This window comes from Artemia franciscana, chromosome 10, assembly GCF_032884065.1.
Source record: "Artemia franciscana chromosome 10, ASM3288406v1, whole genome shotgun sequence".
NCBI lineage: Eukaryota > Metazoa > Arthropoda > Branchiopoda > Anostraca > Artemiidae > Artemia > Artemia franciscana.
The window spans coordinates 13057766-13084600 of record NC_088872.1 but is presented as its reverse complement, the minus strand read 5'-3'; the positions used below and the strand labels follow the sequence as shown (position 1 = coordinate 13084600).

At 36.4% G+C, this 26835-nt stretch overlaps 1 protein-coding gene across 2 annotated transcripts in view; it reads left to right on the top strand.

The window, feature by feature from the left end:
- LOC136031803 (26S proteasome non-ATPase regulatory subunit 13-like) overlaps window positions 1-26835 on the top strand; it is a 181887-nt gene that overhangs the window by 34418 nt on the left and 120634 nt on the right. Inside the window, exon 1 of one of the 2 annotated variants that reach the window (XM_065711604.1) lies at window positions 25996-26048. The exons of the other annotated variant lie outside the window; for it this stretch is intronic. The gene's annotated coding sequence lies outside the window, so the exon portion shown is untranslated. Of the gene's footprint in view, window positions 1-25995; window positions 26049-26835 lie in introns of those variants that run through there. 2 annotated transcript variants of the gene reach the window in all.

Genomic DNA, 26835 nt, shown 5'->3' with positions numbered 1-26835 from the left:
CTTTCTGAAGTTCCCACGACAACTTCTTTGTTGTCCTGAGGCCAAAGTAGTTTCAATGATTTAAACAACATGAAAATTGCAACTTGGAATGTTACGACGTTAAAACATGACTATCGTATCGGCGTTTTGACTGACGAATTCATAGGATTCGAACTGGACCTATTAGGAGTTTCAGAAACTCATATCCTAGGGGCAGGAAGCATGAAATTATGTGATATAGAATTTGTATACTCAGGCAGGAAGATCGTATTTTCTTATGGCTCGAAGCTTGTTGCATCCTCGAAACTCGCTTATTACAATAATTACTAATTAAAATGTAATTTGTCGAATCATTCTAAAATCACTTTCATCGATGACTGGCAACTCTGGTTCCCTCTTGTTCGTTTTTCTTCTTTCTTCTTTGCATTGTTGTTAGTTCTGAGCAGGGCTGTATCAATTTTCCTTCCATTTTCCTTCCTTTCCATTTCCTTTCAACTCTGAAAATTGTTGTCTAAACCATTTTATTTTCAATTTGTCTTATTTTACATTTTTTTTTTTCAGAAAGCAAAGCGAAACAGGATTCTGATGGAATCAGAAGAAGAAAAAAGGGTCCACTTTAATTGGTTGATTATGCAGTAATTTCCCAAATGTCCGGAGGTTTGAGCTTTTGTGGGCTACAACAAGTAAAAGGTAACAACGGAGACATCAAGTATCGACAATTAAATCGGCAATTATTCTATTTTGTTGGGGAAATTCAGCTACGCAATAGTGAATACATATCATTTGAGACCACGTTTAAAGTAAAAAGTGTTCAACACTTTAAAAACATATTGACGAAAGAAGTGAGAAGTAAATATGGCTTTGACGTTGGAATCGACATCGAAGGCTGCGGAATCGAAAGTAAAATAGCAAGTAAAAATAATTCAGGGGAATCTTCGTCAAAAAGTGTAAAATACAGCAGAAAAGACTTTTGTTGTTACAAATTTCGACCAGTTGGTTGTTTTACAATTGACACGGAGATAAGACGACTAACCAAGAGCGCTGTGATGGATTTAGAATGTTTAAAAATGAAGGAGGACGCTTTGAAGTCTCTACATAAATTTGGCTCTCACTACCCTGCCCCCACAAATTCGTTTCATTATGGAGGGGTAGAAATATCTCATGGATCAGAAACATACATTGAAAAAAAATACACGCAATGGAAAACAAAAGCTAAGAAAAATTCAGCCAGTTTGAAAACTAAAATAGGGCCCATAAATCTTGGAGGAGTAAGTTTTGAAAAGGACATGAGAAACAATAATGAGGTCAATGAAGGAAACTCAAGATCTATTGATGTAGGCTTCTTATCATGTGATTGGGTGGACTATTCCTCAGAAGAGGAATTTATAAACCAAGTCTTATCAAATCCGAGGCATGGAAGAATCATAACTAGAGGACATGACATTGTACCAGTTTGGGATCTAATTAAAGACCAATATCCGGTCCAGGTTGAGATAATAAGAAACGCATGGATTGAAAATGAAAAAGAAATGAGTGGTGACAGTGAAAGAAGACGTCTGGCTAGTGTTGATGAAAGTGAGAGAAGGCGTGATGAAAGTGAGGGAAGAGTTTTTCGGCTGAAAATCCCGAGTCTGCCGAAAAAGGCGAAGAAGGCGTCTGGCTGCTTCTGAAACTATTCTGGATCTAAAATTTGGATTATTTTTGTCCTGATATGAAATTTTTTCTGCTGATAGTTAGGGTCTTATACTTCCTAGAATCTGTCATTTCAAGATAGGTGTTTCTTGTTTTTAAACTTAAAAAACTGGGCACGAATCCACCCTCTATGTCTTCCCGTCCTGTATTTTCTGCTTTTTTTTTCATTTGGCTTTTCACTTCTATTTTTTCTTCATTTCTTTACCCTGTTCTTATTTTTCTTTACTTAATCTTTTTTGATAATTTTAGGTTTATAACTACAAAGTAAAAGAACTACAAAGTGAAACAAAGTTCAAATAACTACAAAAAAAGATTAAATGCAGTATACTCTCTTCTTTTTCCTCGTTTTAGCACTTTACCCTCGATTTCTCTAGCTCCAACCGTTATTCTCATCCTCTTAATTTGCACTTTTTTTCAAATGCCTTTTCACTTCTCTTTTGTTGCTTTTCTTTACTTCACCTTTTTCTTGAAAATATTTTGGTTTCTTTTTCAGATATCCAAAAAAGATTATTTGCAGTTTCTCACTTTTTTTTCCTCATTTTCAGCACTTTACCCTCGATTTCTCTAGCTCCAATTTCGTTTCTCATCCTTTATTTTGCGCCTTTTTTCATTTCACTTGCCTACTTTTTTTCTCTTTACCCTTTTCTATACTCTTGCTACTGATATTTTTTTTTTTTTTTGGTTTATGGCTAGTTGTTTTCTACTTATTATTTCAGTGATTTCTTAAGTGCAATCAATGCTAAAATGTGAATCAAATCGATAAACTAATTACCTGATCGTTCCTTTGTTTTGTGATTATTATATCACATATCTTTTGTGTTTTTTGTGATTATTCGTATATGAAGAACCGGTATAAGATTCAACTGTGAATCTAGTTTTATACTAGTTAGTAAATAGCTTTGAATTAGACATAGGCTGGTATATTCTATGTAAGACTTCGGCGTAAAAGTATCTATGTGCTAAAAGCTGTTTTTATTGATTCCCAGTAATTTTGGACCAGTTTGGACCGGATATTGGTCTTTAATTAGATCCCAGACTGGTACAATGTCATGTCCTCTAGTTATGATTCTTCCATGCTTCGGATTTGATAAGACTTGCTTTATAAATTTCTCTTCTGAGGAATAGTCCATCCAATCACATGATAAGAAGCCTACATCAATAGATCTTGAGTTTCCTTCATTGACCTCATTATTGTTTCTCATGTCCTTTTCAAAACTTACTCCTCCAAGATTTATGGGCCCTATTTTAGTTTTCAAACTGGCTGAATTTTTCTTAGCTTTTGTTTTCCATTGCGTGTATTTTTTTTCAATGTATGTTTCTGATCCATGAGATATTTCTACCCCTCCATAATGAAACGAATTTGTGGGGGCAGGGTAGTGAGAGCCAAATTTATGTAGAAACTTCAAAGCGTCCTCCTTCGTTTTTAAACATTCTAAATCCATCACAGCGCTCTCGGTTAGTCGTCTTATCTTAGTGTCAATTGTAAAACAACCAACTGGTCGAAATTTGTAACAACAAAAGTCTTTTCGGCTGTATTTTACACTTTTTGACGAAGATTCCCCTGACTTATTTTTAATTGTTATTTTACTTTCGATTCCGCAGCCTTCGATGTCGATTCCAACGTCAAAGCCATATTTACTTCTCATTTCTTCCGTCAATATGTTTTTAAAGTGTTGAACACTTTTTACTTCAAACGTGGTCTTAAATGGTATGTATTCACTATTGCGTAGCTGAATTTCCCCAGCAAAATAAAATAAAGGCCGATTTAATTGTCGGTACTTGATGTCTCCGTTGTTACCTTTTACTTGTTGTAGCCCACAAAAGCTCAAACCTCCGGACATTGAGAAACCTCCGATAGAAGCTGGCCAATATGTTGTTTAAAATATTTTCAATTTTGATCACCTAATTTAGCACTTTTCTTCAAATTTCTTTTGACTTCTAAGAGCCATTTTAAAAGATCCTATTTTCTTATGGCTCGAAGCTTGCTGCATCCTCGAAACTCGCTTATTACAGCAATTACTAATGAAAATGTAATTTGTCGAATAATTCTAAAATCACTTTCATCGATGACTGGCACCTCTGGTTCCCTCTTGTTCGTTTTTCTTCATTCTTCTTTGCATTATTATTAGTTCTGAACAGGGCCGTTTCCAAGGTGGTACCCAATTTGAATCCCCTCCTTCCCAAAATTTTTGTCCAACCTGTAAAAAACTAACCAAATACGAGTGAACAAATTTTTGTTGCGTTTAAAAAAGTACCCCTCTCTTCGAACAATCTTGGATTAGGTCCTGGTTCCTAACTTGTTTTATCTCCACGACTTATGATTCTTGCTTATGCTTGAAATGATGATTGTTGATATGTTTTGCTTGTTCCTCGCTATATGTTTATCTAAGCATCTGACTTGAATAATGTTGGACTTGCTATTTTCGATTCTTGTAATAAATTACTCAAAGCTCAACTAACCTTTCCTTTTTAACTTGACTTTTTTAGTTTGTATCAGTTTGAACTGTACCCAACGGTAAGGTTGTCAATTATGGGTCGGATGACCCCATAGTTAAAAAAAAATATCTTTTTTTATCTTCTTTTTAAAATCAAAATTGATCAACCCAATATTCTTGAAAACATCTTTATTTTGACATCTTCATTAAAAAAAAAAAAAAAAAAAAATCACACCCCTTTCCATATTCCTTCATTTTATTGAATTGGCACCATTGTCTGGTTTTCATCAATTGCAATTATTGAACTTAATTGAGGCTCATTCCTATCCTTAGTTTCAACAGAGGCTTGACCAACGTACAGTTCTCAAGTCTCGCCTATGATGAATATAATCGCCATAACCGTGTTCGTAACGAATCACACGGGTGGAAGCCCCCCCCCCCCCGCAACAAAAAAAAAATATTCGCTCCATTTTTAAATGGCCTTAAATGAGCAGTTAGATTGGGGTAAATTATTCTCCAAGCCCATACATTCCAAATTGCTAATCCACTTTCAAATGTGCGCTTGTTTTAAGTTACAATGTAAATAATATTATTTAAGATTGAAACTATGATTCTATAAATTACAAGATGAGAATAGAATTAGTAATTTGTATTTCCTAGCAATAATTTATTCAAGACCTACCATGAAAAGACGAAAAAAGTTAATTAATGAGTTATCAAGACAAAAGAAATCAAATAAAAAAATAAAACGACCAGATGAAAAATAAGAAGACCATGGAGGGGCTCAGACTTTTTATTAGCAGAATCGGGTAAATAAATCTGGAGCTTTGAAATTCTATAGTTTTTTTTTCTGACAAAGATTGGCTAACATACCTCGGTGGCCAACACAACAACTAGTTGCAAATACTGTATATCCAGCTTGTGTTTACGGTTGATTTAACCAGAAGTCCCACAATTCGAAGCATCAACGCTTCAATATGTTCTGCAAATGAAAGGATTTTCTCTGACCAGTACGCGAGAAGATATGTTACCCGCTGTGTCGAAATCATCTAGCCTTATTGTATGATGGTTGGTCTTAATTAGTTTCTCCCCCTCTTCCAAGTAGAAAATGTTTTCTTTTCAGGTGTAGTTCTACACCTGAGTGTAGTTCTGTTACCATAAAATTTTATATTGTACGACATCTGTTATAAAAAATGCCACCATGTGCCAACAAATAAAATAAAAGTGACCTCTAATAAGTAAATAAGCATCTTATTTACAGGCACGCCAATCGAGGGTGAGCAGGAGGGATTCTCCTTGTATTTTTCCCCATTCCTAAATTTTGGATAACACCTATTTTTCGTATTTTCAGTGAGAAATTACCTTTTTTTTGTATTTACACTGAAAAACCAGCCAAACTGCCCCTCCTGGATTTTGAAAAATATACCCCCACCATACATTTTCGTGAATTAATGTCCTGTTTATTCATGTAATTAAATTTGCATAGAAGCTACGCTATAATAACGTGCAGTCTTCAATGTCACCCATCTCTGAGGAATCTTTGTCGCCTAATGCATTATAACCAACGATACTGGTATTAGCTTCTAATCACAGTATTCAGGTCCGATACTTCAAATTCCACACGGAAAAATATGTTATTCCTTAAATTCTTCATTATGTAAAAAAAAATATTATCAAAGTTAATGAACGAGTTGATTCACCTAGGGTCACAAGAAATCACTACTTAGCTTATGCTATTTTGGGTCAATCAGACAATAAGAAATGGTTGAAATAAAAAAGTTAAAGTAAATAATACGGCACCAGAAATTTACATACCCATACCGGCGTTACCGATCTGCGTTTCATGACCTTTCAGGCCGGAATTGCAATGAGGGGTTGGCGGTCAGCCATCCTCTGCTTTTGCGAACCCTTCCTGTTTATCTTCCCCAGATTTCTCCTGGTACAATCAGACAATAAGAAATGGTTGAAATAAAAAAGTTAAAGTAAATAATACGGCACCAGAAATTTACATACCCATACCGGTGTTACCGATCTCCATTTCATGACCTTTCAGGCCGGAATTGCAATGAGGGGTTGGTGTTCAGCCATCCTGTGCTTTCGCACACCCTTCCTGTTTATCTTCCCCAGATTTCTCCTGGTACACATTTATAGCTGGTTCGAGTCAAGATCACTGACACCAGTTCTAGCACGTACGTAAGGGGGGGCTATAGGGCTCGGTCCCCCTCCCCAAAATTTCGTGAAATGTTTAATTTCCCCATGGTTTCTTGGGATTTCTGGCTAAAGTATGACATTTATTAAGAATCTAGATACATGTGTGAGGCCTTTTTGGGGAGATTTTACAGCATTACATTATCCGGTAAGTTACTGCCCAATTATTAACCCATTTTCTGTCTAACTTCTTACCCTCTTTGAATTAATTAGCAATTGTACTTTTTTTTTTTTTTTTTTTTTTTTCTAAAGAGAGTTAGCTTTCCACAGGAAAATAGAATTATCCTTGATATTAGTGCGTTTGTCCCCCCTTTTCAGGATAAAGTACAGCTTTTAATGGATCAATTTTGGAAACTATCATTTTTATTAAAATCTACGTTTTCGCAATTGAAGATCTACCCCCACAGCACCCATATTGCACTGTTAACCCCAAAATTCCCTTTCAGTGGGATATAATAGATTAATCACTGGTTGTAAATCGCTATGAACATAATCTGAGCCTAAAACGTACTTTTGAGGCTTCAGTCTTCTTCCCAACATCCACTACAATACTACAAATTAAACTTATCTGTATTTTTGATATACGTGCTTTTTGCATAACTAAATAAAAAAATATGCTACTTTATATCTGCTGTTTCGAAAATTTTGGCCCCCCCACCCTAAAAAAAATCCTGCGGACGTGCCTGCACCCGTTCCAAACCAAAGAACTAGTGACACCAGGACTACTCTAACCTGTCCAATATAAACCAAAGACTTGAAAATAGATTTGATTGCACATATTTTAGCCAAAAAAAAAAGATTATTTGGGGTTTTCGACATTGAAATATTAAAGATAAACTATGTTGACCATACTCAAAAGATACTAAATAAAAAGAAAACTTAGTCAGAAGACGCTGAAAACAAAATCACAGGTTTGTGTGAAAGGTATAATCGGGTAAATTCAAGTGTGACAGTCACGATAACAATTTTTTAAAACCTATATAAATCTTCCTTTTGAAAACTTCCTTATCACCTAAGTCTTACGTTTTATGTCGGAAACTACCTAGCGTTTGGTCTTCCATCATCTGCGTTGGGAAATGCTTTTGTTTTAGGAAATAATGGCCGTAGCGGGAGGGGCTTGTTTGCTCTAAAAAATCTTTGACTCGTAAAAAGACCTCTATAACATCTGATTTCAAGTCAAATGAGACCCAACTGAATTTTATACGACAGCCTATTCCATATAAACCTTATATGCTCTTCCGGGTATGACTTATAACTCTTTCCCTAATGTTCTAGAGGGTTGTGTCAACCCTGGAAGCATTATTATATGTTATTCGGACAATTTTAAACAAAATGGAAACTGCACAATTTCAATCAGATACGTTAGGTTAAAAGAGGAACAGTTGGGGGGAAGGACAAGTTGATCTTCATCACTTTTAACTATTAAAACGGAGCCAGAACTTTAAATTTAAACCAAATGAGTCACCTCTAAAGTATAAATAATCATCCCTTCCATTAGAACCTTAAATCCCCTAAGGGTATACATTACAACCATCACCCCCAAGCTCTGGCAATTTCTATCAACCCCAAAAGCCTTGTAATATGATGTTTGAGCTGTTTTGAATCGACTGACTGTCTCAAAATTTCTATTCGATGGATCTCGAGGAAACACGACGTGTGTCGGGGGTGTTTGCGATCTGACTTTGACTCTTAAATGTCACTAGAACTTCTGATTACCAGTCCAGTGAGTCCCCTTCAAAGCATATACGACCACCCTTTCTATACAAACCTCTATGTCCCTTGGATATGACTTACAACTCTTTCCCTGAGAGCTGGGGGGGGGGCTTTTATCCTCACAAATATAATTTAAAGACCCTTCAACTATAATGAACAAATTTGCTCAATCCAAGACGGGTGGGTGTGGGGGGGGGGGGGGCTGGATGATCTCAAATCACTTTTGACTAAAAAAAATAGCGACGCCTTAAAAAAAAACAACAACACTGCCTTTCAATAACAATTAAACACAAAGTAGAAACAATAGGGAAAATCTTTTCAAGACAGTGGTCCACTATCTTGAAAAGATTTTCCCTGTTGTCTCTACTTTGTGTTTGTTTGACTCTTAAAAAAATCATTATAATGATTATAATGCGCGTTATCCTGTGGCGTTGGGGGTGTTATCTTCAAAGAAATAGTTTCCAGACCCTTCAACTACACTGAGCAAAATTGATATCTCCAAATTTTAATTGGATGTCTTTTGCGAAATGATATGCGTGGATGGGTAGGGGCTGGGGGCTTGTTACTCTGAAATCACTTTTTGCTATTGAACAGGGCACTATAACTTCCAAATTTGAAATCAAATGAGCTGCATTTTGAAAAAAAGGGGTTTGCAATGGCCGGGGGGGGGGGCCTAATTGTCACGATCATTTATGACTCTCACTCTTACGGTTTGTACAACCATACCTTCCATAAAAACCTTAAATGCCCCCTGGGCATAGCTTACAACCCTTGCCCCAAGGATCTGGGGGTTTGTTTCAACCCCAAAAGCCTTGTTATTGGATCATTTTGAACAAAATGACTATCTTAAAATTTCTATCTGACGCACTGCGGGAAAATACGAGGTGAGGGGAGGTATCTGCCCTCCGATCACTTTACTTTTAAAAGCGGCACTAGAACTTCTGAGTATCCATCCAATGAGCCGCCTCCGAAGTTTATATGACCATATTTTTTATAAAAACCTTACATGGTCCCAAGGATTAAACTTCAGCCCTTTCCGAAAGGGCTGTGGGGAAGGGAGGTTTTCATCCTCAAAAACATAATTTCTGGACTTTTAAACTATGTTGAACAAAACGTTTATCTAAAATTTTGACACGATGTGTTTGGAATAAAATGAGGATCGAGGGTGGTTGCACTCCTATCACTCTCGACTATTAAAAAGTGCACTAGCCCCTTCAATTTCCATTGATTGAGTCTTTAACGAAGTTTCTACGATAATTCCTTCGATAAGAAGTGCCCTGGTCTAAAAAAAAAATAATAATAATAATAATACATTTTACCAATATCGTTCTTTACTTAGGCACTGTCTATGATTGATATGATCTCCCTTATCATTTCCTGAAAGTTCCAAATTAATTTACTCAGTCATTTTTGAGTTAAAGCCTTTTGATGCTCACTGGGTATTACTTAAAGCCCTTGCTCCAGGGCTGTGGTGGTTTATAAACCTTAAAAGCCTTGTTACATGAACTTTGGACTAGTTAAACAAGATTGACATCACAAATTTTCGCAAGATGCATTTGATGAAACGAAGGGTAGTTGGGTGGGGGGGGGCTAGTGTACCTCTATCACTTTTGACTCTTTAAAAGGAACTAAAATTTCATAATTCAACCATATGAGCCACCTCTAAAGTTTAAATAACCATCCCTTCCGTAAGAACATTAAGTGCCCCAGGGGCCTAACTTACAAGCATCGCCCACAGGCTCTGGTGGCTTGTTTGAACTCCAAAAGCCTTTATATATGATCTTTCGACTATTTTGAATAAAAGGACTATCTAAAAATTTATATTGCATGCATCTCGGGAAAACACGATGTGTGTGGTAGCTGCGCTCTGATCACATTGACTCTTAAAAGGGCACTAGAACTAACCAATCTAATTAGTCCCCTCCAGAACGTATAAGAACACTCTTTCTACAAAGGCAATATATGCCCCCGGGACATAACTTAAAACTCTTTCTCTGAGAGCTGTGTGGGAGGGAGGTTGTTTTCGTCACAGACATAATTTCCTGACCCTTAATCTACAACAAACAAAACTGTTATCTCTAAGTTTTGATTGGAGGCGTTTGGGGAGATGGTGGGTGTGGAGGAATTGGCATGCAAAAGGTGTGTGGGGAGGGGGAGGTATCCACCCTCTGATCACTTTAAGTCTAAAAAGGGCACTTATACTTCCAATTAGTAATCCAATGAGTCTCCTCCTAAGTTTGTATGATCACCCTTTCTATATGAATCTTAAATGCCCCAGGGTATAGATTAAAACCCTTGCCCTGAGGGTTTCCGAGGGTTGTCATCCTCAAAGACATAATTTTTGGATCTTTCAACTACGTTGAACCAAATAGCCATCTCAAAATTTTGATTGAATGTGGTTTTGGAAATTTTTGCCGTTGGAAATGAGTTAGTTGCCCTCCAATTACTTTTGACTATTAGAAAGGGCAATAGACGCTTTCATTTTCCAATCAAATGAGCCCTTTCCAAAGTTTCCACGACAACTTCTTTGTTGTCTTGAGGCCAAAGTAGTTTCAATTATTTAAAGAACATGAAAATCGGAACTTGGAATGTTACGACGTTAAAACATGACAATCGTATCGGCTGACTGACAAATTCATACGATTCGAGCTAAACCTGTTAGGAGTGTCAGAAACTCATATCCTAGAGGTAGGAAGCATGAAATCATATGATATAGAATTTGTTTAGTCAGGCAGGAAGGATGGGGTACATAAACTGGGAGTAGGGTTCATGGTGAATATGGAAGCTGCCAAGTCTTGTTTAGGCTGGGAAGGTATTAATAATAGAATATTAATTTCTCTTTTTTTTACTAAAAAGTTCAGGGTATCGGTTATATGCTGATACAGGTATATGCCCCTGTAGAACAGACTGACGGAGATACTAGTGACCAGAGGCGCCATTTGGGCCAAATCTTGGGGTGGGCATGAACTCCATCTGGGCCCTCCCCCCGATTCACTTTGTTTCGCGTAAGAAAAATCCGAGTTTTGGCAGCACATTGATCAAATATTCTAAGTAAAAATACATTTTCAGTACCCGTGTGTTGCTTGGAAATGTACTGTAACCGAATGTGGAACTCAGCCACATTGACCTCTAAGATTAATTATAACAACGAAGAATACAATCAACGAGGTTAATTGATTAAACTGAAAGTGGAAAATTCAACCTGACTACAGGCTGGCATTTCTCAGCGAGAAACTTTCTTATTTAAGTAAACAATACGTCGGTGAAAGTGACCTTCATTGTTATGCTGAGGGTTGTTACCAAAATCTTAGTGTCCCTTAAGCAGAAATCTTCCAGATCAAATATATTTACAAAAAGCAAAAACATAACAAGAAAAAAATATATAACAACATTCAAGGTAACAAGGGGAACCGCCGAGCTTTCATCTTTGCAAAATCGTCAACAAGCTGGTTGTAGTCCAAATTTTTTACTTAATCGTTCTCTGCAAATATCAAAAGGAGGTAACTGAGACGATCTTTTCCTGTTGTAAACCGCAGGTAGTTTTTCACTATTTCTAGGCTAGAAAACAAACGCTCATTGCTCGCTGTTGTCTCAGGAAGTGTGGCAGCAATACGAAGTACTTTAGTTACTTCTGAGTAAGCCACTGGTAATGCCTGAAGATGGTCGACAATGTCTAGAAAGTTTTTCAGCTTTTTCTCCTCATTGAGCAAGAAACGCTTGGCAATACCAGCTTGAGATTCGAGAAGAATACTGTCGATATCCAGCTCGCCGTAAAGAGAAGAGAAAAGCTTGAGCAGCTCTGTGTCCATAAACTTGGTTGAGCTTGGATCCAATGCTTCGAACGTACTCAGCACTGGCAAGTTATCTGTGAATCTTCTGTCAAATTCGGCTAGTAGACGGTCAAAAGTTTTGATGCATTCTTGCTTCATTTCATCCGCCAAAGTAGTAGTCCAATTTCCAGATTCGATGAAATTCTTTCCTAGCGTCAAAGTTGTCACAAATTGTTTCCGATGCTTGGTGGTCTTTTGAATTCTTCAAGGTCGTCCTTTCTGACCAACAGAGGAGGGTCTCGTCGCCGGTCCATTCACAGCAGGTACTTCAATTTCGAGTTCTGTTACAAACTCTTTAGCCTTCTTGAAAAGCGATACAAATGAAGCATCTGAACGCAGGTCGGTGAGTTTGCTTCTTGTGGCCTGAATCAGGGTGCACGATCGAGAAATAACCAAGTCAACGGCGACGGCATGGAGTTGCTGAGACAGCGATTTCGTCGCTCGCTTAATTGCTTCTTTGTAGTGCAATTGGAAGATAACAAGGAACGATCCCATCAAGAGATGGTAGGCCAGGAATTGACCTATTTTAGTCTATCAACTTAGAGGAATTACTGCAAGTATTCAGAATTTATAGTATTAATATAATCATCTAGGAAACGGGCATGTGACAGAACTTGAGAATTAGATTATGTATCTAACCTGCTTTCAAAGTTTTCAATGGTTAATAGCAAATGGTGTTATTATTATGGCTGGCAAAGGACCCTTTTTGGTGGAAGCTTGGGCCCCCTGGAAAATCTGGGGTGGGCATTTGCCACCCCCCCCCCCCAAATGGCGCCTCTGCTAGTGACTCAGATGAATTTCACTTACAGTTACAGGAGCAAATAGACAGTGTCCCAGGTAGAAAATTGGTGTTCTCACTAGGAGATTTTAACGCCCAGGTTGGTAGAAATAGTGATAGATGGTATCTCAGGCTAGGTAATTTTGATGTAGGAAAGGAAACCAATAATGGCTACACACTTTTGCAATTATGTAGGTATAATACTCTAATTATGACAAATAAGGTGTTTGGTCATAAAATGGTTCATAAGATAACATGGTATTCGCTTGATGGTAAGACAGCAAACCTTATTGATTATATTAAATAAAAAAAAGTTTTTTTTAACTGAAAGTAAGGAGCAAAATTAAAACTTAAGACGAACAGAAATTACTTCGTATATGAAAGGGGCTGCTTCCTCACCAATGCCCCGCTCTTGACGCTAAAGTTTGACTCTTTTTCTCAACTCTTCTTTTTAAAACAGTAAAAAACTTTAGCGTAAAGAGCGGGGCGTTGGTGACGAAGCAGCCCCTTTCATATACGAAGTAATTTCTGTTCGTTTTAAGTTTTAATTTTGCTCCTTACTTTCAGTTAAAAAAACTTGTTTTTTTATTTAATTTCTGAACGTTTTTCAATCAATGCATGTTTAGATTTTGACTCTCCGCAGAGGAATAATTAAAACGAAATTTGCATATTTTTTTTTTTTTTTGCTAAATGGCTTTCTCATAATTTTGATCGAATGATTTTGAGAAAAAAGAGCGTGGGAGGAAGCCTAGTTGCCCTCCGTTTTTTTGGTTAATTAAGATAAAGGCAACTAGAACTTTTAATTTTTTACGAATCTTTTTTTTAGTAAAAGATATACGTAACTTATAAATTAGCTTACGTAAAGAAGTTTTGTATTCTCATGTTTTTATTACACATATGAGGGGGTTCGCCCCCTCGTCAGTACCTCGCTCTTTACACTAAAGCTTAAATTTTGTCCCAATTCATTAAGAATGACCCCTGAATCACCAAAGCCGTAAAATAAATAGTTTAAAGTACTAAAAATACTTTAGCGTAAAGAGCGGGGTATTAGGAGGAGGTGAACCCCTCATATGGGTAATAATTTCTGTTCGTTTTAAGTTTTAATGCTGCTGTTTACTTCCAGCTGAAAAAAACTTTTTCATATTTCTTTTTTCATTGTTTTTTTTTTTAATAATGCTAGTAAATACTGCGCTCCCTTCATGGAAATTTTCTTCCACCATGACAAATTCCTCGATGGAAAGCTCCTCCAGCCTATCCCCCTATTCTCAACCCCTCCCCCCAGCCAAAAAATCCTACTGAAAACGCCTGCACACTTCCCAATAACCATTACTATATGTAAGCACCGGTCAAAGTTTGAAACTTGTAGCCCCTCCCACGGGGACTGTGGGGGAGTAAGTCGTCCCCAAAGACATAGTCATAAGATTTTTCGACTACGCTGAATAAAATGGCTATCTCAGAATTTTGATCCGTTGTCTTTGGGAAAATAATTAGCGTGGGAGGGGGCCTAGGTGCCCTCCAATTTTTTGGTCACTTAAAAAGGGCACTAGAACTTTTCATTTCCGTTAGAATGAGCCCTCTCGCAACATTCTAGGACAACTGGGTCGATACGATCACCCCTGGGAAAAAGAAAAAAAAAATAAAAAAAAATAAAACAAACACGCATCCGTGATCTGTCTTCTGGCAAAAAATACAAAATTCCACATTTTTGTAGATAGGAGCTTGAAACTTTTACAGTAGGGTTCTCTGATACGCTGAATCTGATGGTGTGATTTTCGTTAAGATTCTATAACTTTTAGGGGGTGTTTTCCCCTATTTTCTAAAATAACGCAAATTTTCTCAGGCTCGTAACTTTTGATGGTTAAGACTAAACTTGATGAAACTTATATATTCAAAATCAGCATTAAAATGCGATTCTTTTGATGTAGCTATTGGTATCAAAATTTCATTTTTTAGAGTTTTGATTACTATTGAGCCGGGTCGCTCCTTACTACAGTTCGTTACCACGAACTGTTTGATTATAGTAAACCGAAGACTGCCAGGATCAATACAAGATACTAGGGTATATAAGATTGCTGTTATTGATGTTAAGAGTAAATATCAGTTTAGTCACTCAAATCTTCTGTTTAAGTCTGTAAAGTTACTTTTGTAAAGTCCTGTTTATTGATGTAATTAAATTTGCATAAAAGCTACGCTATAATAACGTACAGTCTTCAATGTGTCCCATCTCTGAGGAATCTCCGTCGCCTAATGTATTATGACCAATGATAATGGTATTAGCTTCTAATCACAGTATTCAGGTCAGATACTTCAAATTCCACACGGAAAAAGATGTTATTCCTTAAATTCTTCATTATGTAAAAAAAATATTGTCAAAGTTAATGAACGAGTTGATTCACCTAGGGTCACAGGAAATCACTACTTGCTTATGCCATTTTGGCTCGATCAGACAATAGGAAATGGTTGAAATAAAAAAGTTAAAGTAAATAATAAGGCAACAGAAATTTACAGACCCTACCAAGGTTACCGATCTCCATTTCATGAATTTTCAGGCAGGAATTTACAAACGAGAGGCATCAGTTGGTCAGGCATCCTGTACTTCCGCACACCCTCCCTGTTTGTCTTCCCCAGTTTTCTGTTTGTCTTCCCCAGATTTCTCCTGGTACACATTTATAGCTGGTTTCGAGTCAAGATCAGCTTATAGAATCACGAAACTGACACCCGTTCTGGCACGTATGCAGAGGGGGGGCCTTAGGGCTCGCCCCCCCCCCTCACCGAAATTTTGTGAAACGTTTAATTTCCCCATGGTTTCCTGGGATTTCTGGCTAAAGTATGACATTTATTAAGATTTTAGATACCTAGATACATGTTTGAAGCCTTTTTGGGGGGATTTTACAGCATATAATTATCCGGTCAAGTCACTGCCAAATTATTAATCCAGTTTCTGTCTTTTACCCTCTTTGAAGTAATTAGCAATTTAACTGTTTTTTTGTTTTTATTTTGTAAAGAGAGTTAGCTTTCCACAGCAAAATAGAATTATCCTTGATATTAGGGCGTTTATTCCCCCTTTTCAGGATAAAGTACAGCTTTTAATGAATCAATTTTGGACGCTATAATTTTTCATTAAAATCTACGTTTTTGCAATTGAAGAACTAACCCCCACAGCACCCACATCGCACTGTTAACCCCAAAATTTCCCTTTCAGTGGGATATAATAGATTAATCACTGGTTCTAAATTGCTATAAACATAACCTTAGCCTAAAACGTACTTTTGAGGTTTCAGTCTTCTTCCCCCCATCCGCTAAAATACTACAGATTAAAGTTAATCTGTATTTTTCGATATACGTGCTTTTTGCATTACAAAATAAAAAAGTGCTACTTTATATCTGCTGTTTCAAAAATTTTGGCTCCCCCCCCCAAAAAAAAAAAATTCCTGCATACGAGCCTGCCGCTGTTCCAAACCAAAGAACTAGCGACACCGGGATTACTCTAACCTGTCCAATATAAACCAAAGACTTGAAAATAGATTTGTTTGTGAGTATTTTAGCCAAAAAAAAAAATATTTTGGGTTTTAGACATTGAAATATTAAAGATAAACTATGTTGACTATACTCAAAAGATACTAAATAAAAAGAAAAATTAGTCAAAATACGCTGAAAACAAAATCACAGGTTTGTTTAAAAGGTATAATCGGGTAAATTCAAGTGTGACAGTCATGACAATATAATTTTTGGTAAATAACAATTGTTAAATACCTATATAAATCTCCCTTGTGAAAACTTCTTTATCACCGAAGTCTTACGTTTTATGTCGGAAATAATCTAGCGTTTGGTCTTCCGTCATCTGCGTTGGGAAATGCTTTTGTTTTGGGAAATAATGGGCGTGGTGGGAGGGGCTTGGTTGCTCTAAAAAACTTTAACTGTTAAAAAGACCTCTATAACTTCCGATTTCAAATCAAATGAGACCCATCTGAATTTTATACGACAGCCTATTCCATAAAATCGTTATATACTCTTCCGGGGATAACTTATAACTCTTTCCCTAATGTTCTGGGGGGGGGGGTGTCAACCCTGGAAGCATTGTTATATGTTCTTTGGACTATTTTAAACAAAAGAGAAATATCACAATTTCAATGAGATGCGTTTGGTTAAAAGAGGAACAGTTGGGGGGAGGGACAAGTTGATCTTCATCACTTTTAACTCTTAAAAGGGAGCCAGAACTTCCAATTTTAACCAAATGAGCCACCTCTAAAGTATAAACAATCATCCCTTCCATTAGAACCTTAAATACCCCAAGGGTATATATTACAACCATCACCCCCAAGCTCTGGTAATTTTTATCAACCCCAAAAGCCTTGATATATGATGTTTGAACTGTTTTAAATAGACTGACTGTCTTAAAATTTCTATTCGATGGATCTCGGGGAAACACGACGTGTGTCGAGGGTGTTTGTGCTCTGATTACTTTGACTCTTAAAATGTCACTAGAACTTCTAATAACCAATCCAGTGAGTCCCCTCCAAAGCATATACGACCACCCATTCTATGCATACCTTATATGTCCCTTGGATATAACTTACAACCCTTTCCCTGAGAGCTGGGGGGGCTTTTATCCTCACAAATATAATTTCAGGACCGTTCAACTGAGATGAACAAAATTGCTCAATCCAAGTTTTGACTGCAGGTGTTTGGGCTTAATTATGGGGTTGTGTGTTGGGGAGGGAGGGTTGCGGCGTGTTATCCTGTGGTGTTGGGGGTGTTATCTTTAAAGAAATAGTTTCAAGACCATTCAACTACGATGAGCAATATTGATATCTCCAGATTTTAATTGGTGGTCTTTCGCGAAATGATATGCGTGAGTGGGTGGGTTTGGGCTTTTTACTCTCAAATCACTTTTGGCTATTGAAAAAGTTACTATAACTTCCAAATTTCAAATCAAGTGAGCTACATTTTGTAAAAAAGGGGTTTGTTGATGGAGAGGCTAATATTCCCCATCATTTAAGACTCTCACTCCTACGGTTTATACACCCGTCCCTCCCATAAAAACCTTAAATGCCTCCTGGCCATAGCTTACAACCCTTGCCCCAAGGATCTGGGGTTTTGTTTCAACCCCAAAAGCTTTGTTATTTGATCATTTTGAACAAAATGACTATCTTAAAATTTCTATCAGACGCACTGTAGGAAAATACGAGGTGAGGGTAGGTATCTGCCCTCCGATCACTTTACTTTTAAAATGGACACTAGAAGTTCAGAGTATCCATCCAATCATCCTCCTCCGAAGTTTATATGACCATCCTTTTTATAAGAGCCTTACATGCCCCAAGGATTACACTTCAACCCTTGCCGAAAGGGCTGTGGGGGAGATAGGTTTTCATCCTCAAAGACACAATTTCAGGACTTTTAAACTATGTTGAACAAAACGTTTATCTAATATTTTGACACAATGGATTTGGAATAAAATGAGGGTTGAGGGTGGTTGTACTCCTATCACTTTCGACTATTAAAAAGCGCACTGGACCCTTCAATTTCCAATTGAATGAGTCCTTAACGAAGTTTCTACGTTAATTCCTTCGATACGAAGTGTCCTGGTCTAAGAAAAAAAATAATAATAATACATTTTTACCAATATTGTTCTTCACTTAGGCACTGTCTATGATTGATATGATCTCCCTTATCATTTCCTGAAAGTTCCAAATTAATTTATTCAGTCATTTTAAGCTAAATTTTTTGGATGCTCACTGGGCATTACTTAAAGTCCTTCCTCTAGGACTGTGGTGGTTTGTATCAACCTTAAAAGCCTTGTTACATGAAATTTGGCCTAGTTAATCAAGATTGACATCACAAAATTTCGCAAGATGCATTTGATGAAACGAAGGGTAGTTGGGGGGGAGGGGGGGGCTAGTGTACCTCTATCACTTTTGACTCATTAAAGGAACTATAACTTCAAATTACAACCAAATGAGCGACCTCTAAAGTTTAAATAACCATCCCTTGCATCAGAACATTAAATGCCCCAGGGGCCTAACTTACAACCATCGCCCACGGGCTCTGGTTGTTTGTATGAGCTCCAAAAGCCTAATTACATGATGTTTCGACTATTTTGAATAAAAGGACTATCTAAAATTTATATTGCATGCATCTCTGGAAAACACGACGTGTGTGGTAGCTGCGCTCTGATCACTTTGACTCTAAAAAGAGCACTAGAACTTACCAATCTAATTAGTCCCCTTCAGAGCATATACGACCGCTCTTTCTACAAAGGCAATATATAACCTCGGGACATAACTTACAACCCTTTCTCTGAGAGCTGTGGGGGAGGGGGTTGTCTTTGTCACAGACATAATTTCCGGACCCTTCATCTACAACAACAAAAAACCATTATCTCTAAGTTTTGATTGGAGAGGTTTGGGAAAATGGGGGGTGTAGTGGAGTGGGTATGCACGAGGTGTGTGTGGGGAGGGGGAGGTATCCATCCTCTGGTTACTTTAAATCTCAAAAAGCGCACATATGCTTCCGATTAGCAATCCAATGAGCCTCCTCCCCCTTTCTATATGAAAATTAAATGTCCTCAGGGTATAGATTACAACTCTTGTCTTAAGGGCTCTGGAGGGTTGTCATCCTCAAAGACAAAATTTCTGATCTTTCATCTACGTTGAAACAAATGGCTATATCAAAATTTTGACTGAACGTGATTTGGGAAATGGTAGGTGTGGGAGATGGGTTAGTTGCCCCCCAATCAATTTAGACTATTAAAAAGGGCAATAGACCCATTCAATTTCTAAAGAAATGAGCCCTTTTCGAAGTTTCTACGAAAACTTCTTCGTTGTCCTGAGGCTAAAGTATATATATATATATATATATATATATATATATATATATATATATATATATATATATATATATATATATATATATATATATATATATATATATATATATATATATAAATTCTATATATATAAATTCAGAATTTAAATATTTAAATTCTGGTTAGTACGTCCCACATAAGAGCTTCCACAAGTACATGGGATTTTATAAATCCCACTTTGTTGCTCTACGGAAGTCCGATCCTTTCCAGAATTTAAAAAACTAGCCAAAGTATTACTACTTCTTAAAGCTACCTTTAAACCATTATTTTGTAAAATTCTTTTAAGTTTTTCACTCAAACCTGGAACATATGGTAGAGAACAAAAAATATATTTCTTTTATGTTGTTTCCAGAATATCGTCAGAACATTCTAGAAATTTTTTCCTTCTTTTCGAAAAAGTCTGGTCAATTAACCAACCCGGATAATGGTTACTTATTAAAATCTCTTTTAACAACAATAATTCCTCCTCAATGAATTTTGGAGAACAAATTCTAAAAATGAGGTCAGTTAAGGACATGATTAAACCAATTTTTAATTGGCGAGCATGACCGGAGAAAAACGACAAAAATCTGTTATTGTTACTAGGTTTTCTGTAAATCTTAAAATACAGACTATTTTCATTTTTTAAAAGAAGGACATCCAGAAAAGGAAATTTATTATCCTCTTCTAATTCTATTGCAAATTTTAAATCTCCTCCCCAAAAATTAAGATGTTCTAAAAAAACTTTTTAATTCCTCCACCCCATAATTCCATACTGAACTTATGTCATCCATATATCTCCCCCAAAACTTATGTTTTAAAAAGTATGAAACTAACGCTATTGTTTCAATATTTTCTACAAAACAATTTGCTAATAAAGGACTTAAAGGGGCCCCCATGGGTAAACCATTTACTTGTTCGAAAAAAACCCCTCTGAATTGAAAAAAATAAGAGAACATGTTGCACAACCTAACTAAATTCATAATTACACCGACTTCCAAAACTGTTTCACCACTAATTAAGTCCAAATTTCTTAGTATCTTTCTCTCATGAAGAATTTCTGCGGCTTTTACATCAATACTCGTATACATTGACACTATGTCGAAACTTGAAATTATAGATTTGAAGAAATCTCAACCTCTTTTAGTTTTTTTACAAGTTCTAACGAATTCTTAATGTAAGAAATTTGTGTAGACATGAGTGGTTTACACAATGACACTAGCCACTTACTCAGAGCACTTGTTGGTGACTCGCAACAATTGATCGCAATGGCAGATTTGGCTTATGTATCTTTGGAAATCCATATAATTTGGGGCGCAAAGAACCTCTTGGTAAGAATTTGTAAAAAAGTCGAGGTGTAATCTTCCCTTCTTCCTTCAAACTCTTTAACTCGTTCTTAAACTTCTTTGTGCATGAGTCCGTCGGGTCAAAAGAAAGTTTTTTGTATGTTTTTTCATCTTTCAGTAAAGTGTTTAATTTTGAATCTGTTTTACTTTCGTCATGGAAAGGCAGTGTGGTCTTCGAAGTCCTTCGAAGAATGGTCTTCGAAGAATGGTCTTCGAAAAGCACTTGTTGGTGACTCACAACAATGTTGGTGACTCAAACCTGGAACATCTGGTATGTTCCATATATATATGGATGACATAATTTCAGTATGGAATTATGGGGTGGAGGAATTAAAAAGTTTTTTAGAACATCTTAATTTTTGGGAAGGGGATTTAAAATTTACAATAGAATTAGAAGAGGATAATAAACTTCCTTTTCTGGATGTCCTTCTTTTAAAAAATGAAAATAGTCTGGATTTTAAGATTTACAGAAAACCTACTAACAATAACAGATTTTCGTCGTTTTTCTCAGGTCATGCTCACCAAGTAAAAATTGGTTTAATCATATCCTTAACTGACCGCATTTTTAGATTTTGTTTAAGAACCCGGAACCATTATCCGGGTTGGTTAATTGACCAGACTTTTTCCAAAAGAAGAAAAAATTTCTAGAATGTTCTGACGATATTCTGGAAACAACAGAAAAGAAAGATATTTTTTGTTCTCTACCATATGTTCCAGGTTTGAGTGAAAAACTTAAAAGAATTTTACAAAATAATGGTTTAAAGGTAGCTTTAAGAGGTAGTAATACTTTGGCTAGTTTTTTAAATTCTGGAAAGGATCGGATTTTCGTAGAGCAAGAAAGTGGGGTTATAAAATCCCATGTACTTGTGGAAGCTCTTATGTGGGATGTACTAACCAGAATTTAAAAACGAGATTGCTACAACATCATAATTCTATTTCATCGTCTTTAAAGCAAAATACCAAACCTGAAGATTTCACGGCGGCTTTCTCGGAACATATTTTTAATTTTCAAAATCATTTTATTTTGTTTGAAAATATTTCTTTGATTTCTAGGGACCAAGGTTTAAAGCAAATTGTCAGGGAAATAATCAAAATTAAAAAAATTCTCTTCAAGAATAATTCCATAAACAAAGATACAGGTGAATTTGGATTAAACTCAATTTATGATAATTTACTGAGGTCAAATAAGGTAAATATCACCTCACCTAAGAGCTATGACCTCTGTCCACGTAATGTGTCAGATAATTCTAATGAACCGAAACCAAAAAGGTCAAAGAGATTAGCCTCCGCTGTTACATTGAAAAAAATAAGAGCAATAAACTATATGTAATTAGTTTATTAGGTATATATTTTGCTTATTTTTATTCATGTCTTTTAGTTTTACTGCTGATGATGAACACTATATATGTGTTCGAAATATCCAGTTAAAATAATTTTATGTCTATTCACTGTCAATAAAAAGATACAATCCCTATTTTGAACCGTTTTACTTTCGTCATGGAAAGGCAGTGTGGTCTTCGAAGTTATCTACGTCGATTATATGGGGATAATGTGACCAAGGAGGTGTCTAAATATATTAGCACCCATAAGAGACACACAAATGTTATAAATCAACAAGATTTTCTTCATCAATGTAAGAAGAAAAGGATTTTGCCACCTTCAATAAAATTCAATCTACATTTAGGCACTTCTAAAGGAAAAAAGTTCGCACGAGGTATACAATCAAAGACTTGAAATCATCTGATTAAAGATAAAAGGAGAAAAAGAGCTTTATTAGTGAAAGATAAACTTTTCCTGGAAAATATTATATAAAAAAAGGTGAGTGCAAGTGATTTTTGTTTTATTCAACAAACAGCAAGAAATCATTTCAATCATGACTTTCACCTTTCCAGAGAAAGGTTACTTAAAAAGTTTTCAAAATTATCTGAAAATAAAGCCGTAATACCTCCGTCAACTCTTGGACCAGGTGTAATTGATTTTTCATCAAGGACCTTAACGTCACAAGAAAAGTCCGTATTAGAAAAAGGTCCAAAATTTTGTTTTAAAACTAATAAAGTCCCAGTAGAAGAAATTATCTCTTCAATAGAAACATCTTTACATAGAAACCCCATCCTAATCAAAGATGTTAGCCTAGTAAGAGCTTCTACAGTTAAAACCCTGTCAGAGTTTGCTTTAAAACCAGAAATCCCTAACAATTCTATCAAATACATAAAGATTCTTAATAATTTAAGAAAGAATGAATCTATTATTATTAATAGAGGATAATAAACTTCACTTATATCTATTCACTGTCAATAAAAAGGTATCATCCCTATTTTGAACGGTTTTACTTTCGTCATGGAAAGGCAGTGTGGTCTTCGAAGTTATCTAAGAAAGGAGACAAGACCCTTTTATAAGAAAGGCGACAAGACTATTTTATAAAAAATGAGACAAGACTGTTTTATGATAAAGGAGACAATATTATTTTATAAGAAAGGAGACAAGACTATTTTATAATAAAGGAGACAAGATTGAATGTAGAACTTACCTAGGAATAAGTCTTATAGATGTCGTGGTAAAAATATTCGGAATAATTCTCTTGAATCGTTTCAAAAGTACTAGGGAGAAAAATTCCCACGAAAATAAAGCCGACTTCAGACCAGGCAGAGGCTGCATTGATAATATTTTCGGCACCCGACTGATTATCCAACAGTTACAGAAGTATAACTTGCCTCTAGCGTTAATATCCCTCGACTACACCGCGGCCTTCGACTCCGTTACTCGTCGCAAGCTCCGAGAAATCCTATAGATCGATGGCATGACTGTAAAGTTTATTGAACTTATTCAGGTACATTCCTCGGTTTCAATAAGCCGGATAAGAATCTATGGCAAGGAAACTGAAGAATTCCTAGTCGAAAGTGGGGTAAAGCAAGGCTGTGTTCTCTCTCCAATCCTGTTAATTACTGCATAGACTGGGTGCTAGAAAATGCCCTAATGCAACACAATGGTGCCCAAATCGAAAAAACCTGTCCTTGACCGACTTTGATTTCGCTGATGATGTTGATTTCCTCTCTGACCATGAATATGCTCAAAAGATGCTAGATGATACGGTCGAATGGTCTAATATTTTGGACTTAAAGTAAGCGCAGAGAAAACTAAATTCATGATCATGAATTATCCGACCCAAATATTTCTGAGCGTAAAATTAACTGGGCTAGAAAGGGCTGAGGGGTTTACTTATCAAGGCTCCATACTTTGCACTGACGGCTCTTCAGACTTGGACATTCGGCAAAGAAAATGCAAGGCGCAGCTTGCTTTTGCATCCTTTTGAAAACCCCTTTGGAACCACCAAGAAATCTCCATTTCGACTGAAAGTCTAATCTATACGGCCATAGTCCAAACCATGCTACACTATGGATACAAAACTTAGTTCTTGAAGCTTCAATACGAGAGAGCACTACATACCTTTGAACATGGATCTTTACGCCAAATACTGGAATTTGCCGGCAAAATCGTATATCTAACTCCGATACTCACCAACTCTACAAGATTAGAAGAGACGTCGCAACCGCCGTTAAAAAGCGCCGCTTAGAATGGCTTGGTCAAGTCCTACGGAGACCACCAGAATACATGCCCGTTTTAGTCGAGCCCTACGACTAATGGAAGAGGCATCAAGGGGACCCTGGTGGACCCTGATCAAGTCTAAGGTGGACTCAATTGGTGCCTTTAAGAAATTTGGACATAGATGGGCCCAGCGACTCTCGTTTGCATAGAAATTGGCAGCAGATTGTGAAACCTGATCCAAAGAGGTCATAAGGATCCTGGATGCCGGGTGAGGTGGAAACGCCTGACTCTCGCCACAATAAAGTACAAGTGAGTGATGGATTTTGACTCATAATTAAATTAAAAACATGTTTTTTTTTACTGAAAGTAAGAAATAACATTGAAAACTTAAAATAAACAGAAATTATTTCGTATATGAAGGGTTGTCCCCTTCTTAATACCTTGCTCTTTACTCTATAACTGTTAGCACTTTTAAAAAAGTTTTTTATCAAAGAATTCGTGGTAACGAACTGTAATAAGGAGCGACCCGGTTCAATTGTAACCGAAACTCTAAAAAACGGAGTTTTGATACCAATAGTTATATCAAAAGAATCATATTTTGATTCTGATTTTAAATATATAAGTTTCATCAAGGTTAGTCTTACCCATCAAAAGTTACGAACCTGAGAAAATTTGCCTTATTTTAGAAAATAGTGGGAAACTAGAAAGTCATATAAAACTAAGGAAACTAAAAATCACCTAAAAGTCATATGATCTTAACAAAATCACACCATCAGATTCAGTGTATCAGAGAACCCTACTGTTAAATTTTCAAGCTCTTATCTCCAAAAATATGGAATTTTGTATTTTTGCCAGAAGCCAGATCATGGATGCGTGTTTATTTGTTTGTTGTTGTTTTTTTCCTTAGTGGCTATCTTATCGATCCAGTCGTCCTAAAATGTTGCAAGAGGGCTCATTATAACTGAAACTAAAAGTTCTAGTGCCCTTTTTAAGTGACCAAAAAAATGGAGGGCACCTAGGGCCCCTCCAACGCACATTTTTTCCCCGAAGTCAACGGATCAAAATTTTGAGATAGCCATTCTGTTCAACTTAGTTAAAAACCTAATAATTATGTCTTTGGGGGCGACTTAATCCCCCACAGTCCCCGGGGGATGGACTGTAAGTTACAAACTTTGACCATTCCTGCTCTTTACGCTAAAGTTTTTTACTATTTTAAAAAGTAGAGTTAAAAGAAAGAGTCAAATTTTATCTTAAAAAGCGGGGCGTTGAGGAGGAAAAGCCCTTTTCATATACGGAGTAATTTCTGTTCGTTTTAAGCTTTCATGTCACTCCTTACTTTTAGTTTATTTTTTTATTTTTTATTTAATAGCACAATAAAGGCAGCTTTTACCCGCAACATTTTAAGCCTCCTGTTGTAGCTTAACAAGATCAAGACAGCGAAAAGAGGAAAAGGTTAAATGTCTTGACTAGAATAGCCTTTAATCTCTAAGAAAAGTTGTTGATTATCAATAAATTGCTTAGTTGCACATCTTTATTATAAATAATTTCTCATTGATTTGTTCTGAAATTCTGATCAGTTTTGACAAGCATCAGCGATATTGCAAGAACTAGTTTCCGTTTATAGTGGCAGTGCTGATTTTAATTCATGTCTCTCTGAAAGAAGAATTGAAAGTAAACTAGGTGATTAGTCATTTATTTGGGGTGTGTTCCAGCTGACGGTTTTTCAGTAACTGCAGTAACTGCGCGGTAACTGCCCATTTCTAACTGCGGTAGAGCCAGTGGGAACGGCACAGTAAGCTGACTAGCAGTAGCGTCATTATCGAATTAAATGCACGTGTTTAAATTTAAGGGACAGTTTAATGCTGATTAGTATAATTTTTTTATTCCTTCTGTTTCAGAGCATTTAGAGAGGTTCTAAGCCAACCATGGGCATTTGGCTGTCACAAATGATTTTGCTCAAATGGACTGGTGAAAAATAAATAGATCATATACTTTTTCTCTTTTTTTATTATTTGAAGACTAGAATATCACATAACTAAGCATTCAAATAGCTTGATTGTATCTTAAGCATATACAATCCCTGATGGAGTTTTGTTGATACCTGTCTTAAATTGATTTGTCTAAATAAAATGGGCCTATAGCATTTACAGGATAGTAGTGGGACAACTATAGCAAGTTTTTTTTTCAATATTCTACTTTTTTAAAAATAATTAGTGTTCTCTGGTCAAATTTGTGTTCCTTGCTAAGTGGTAGGCACTCTGGGCTGGAATGCTTTGTCCAAGGGGTACAGGTTTAATTCCTGGCATTGTCAGTTTATTTTGTTTTGGATAGGGGTTGGTGATATGACTAACCTCAGCTAAAATTGGCCTAACTTTAAATGAGTACAGATGGAAATCTAGGGACAGTAAGAAGGAAGGGCATGCAAGAGCATAGGCTGGCTGGTCCCTAGCTTCCTATTGCACTACCT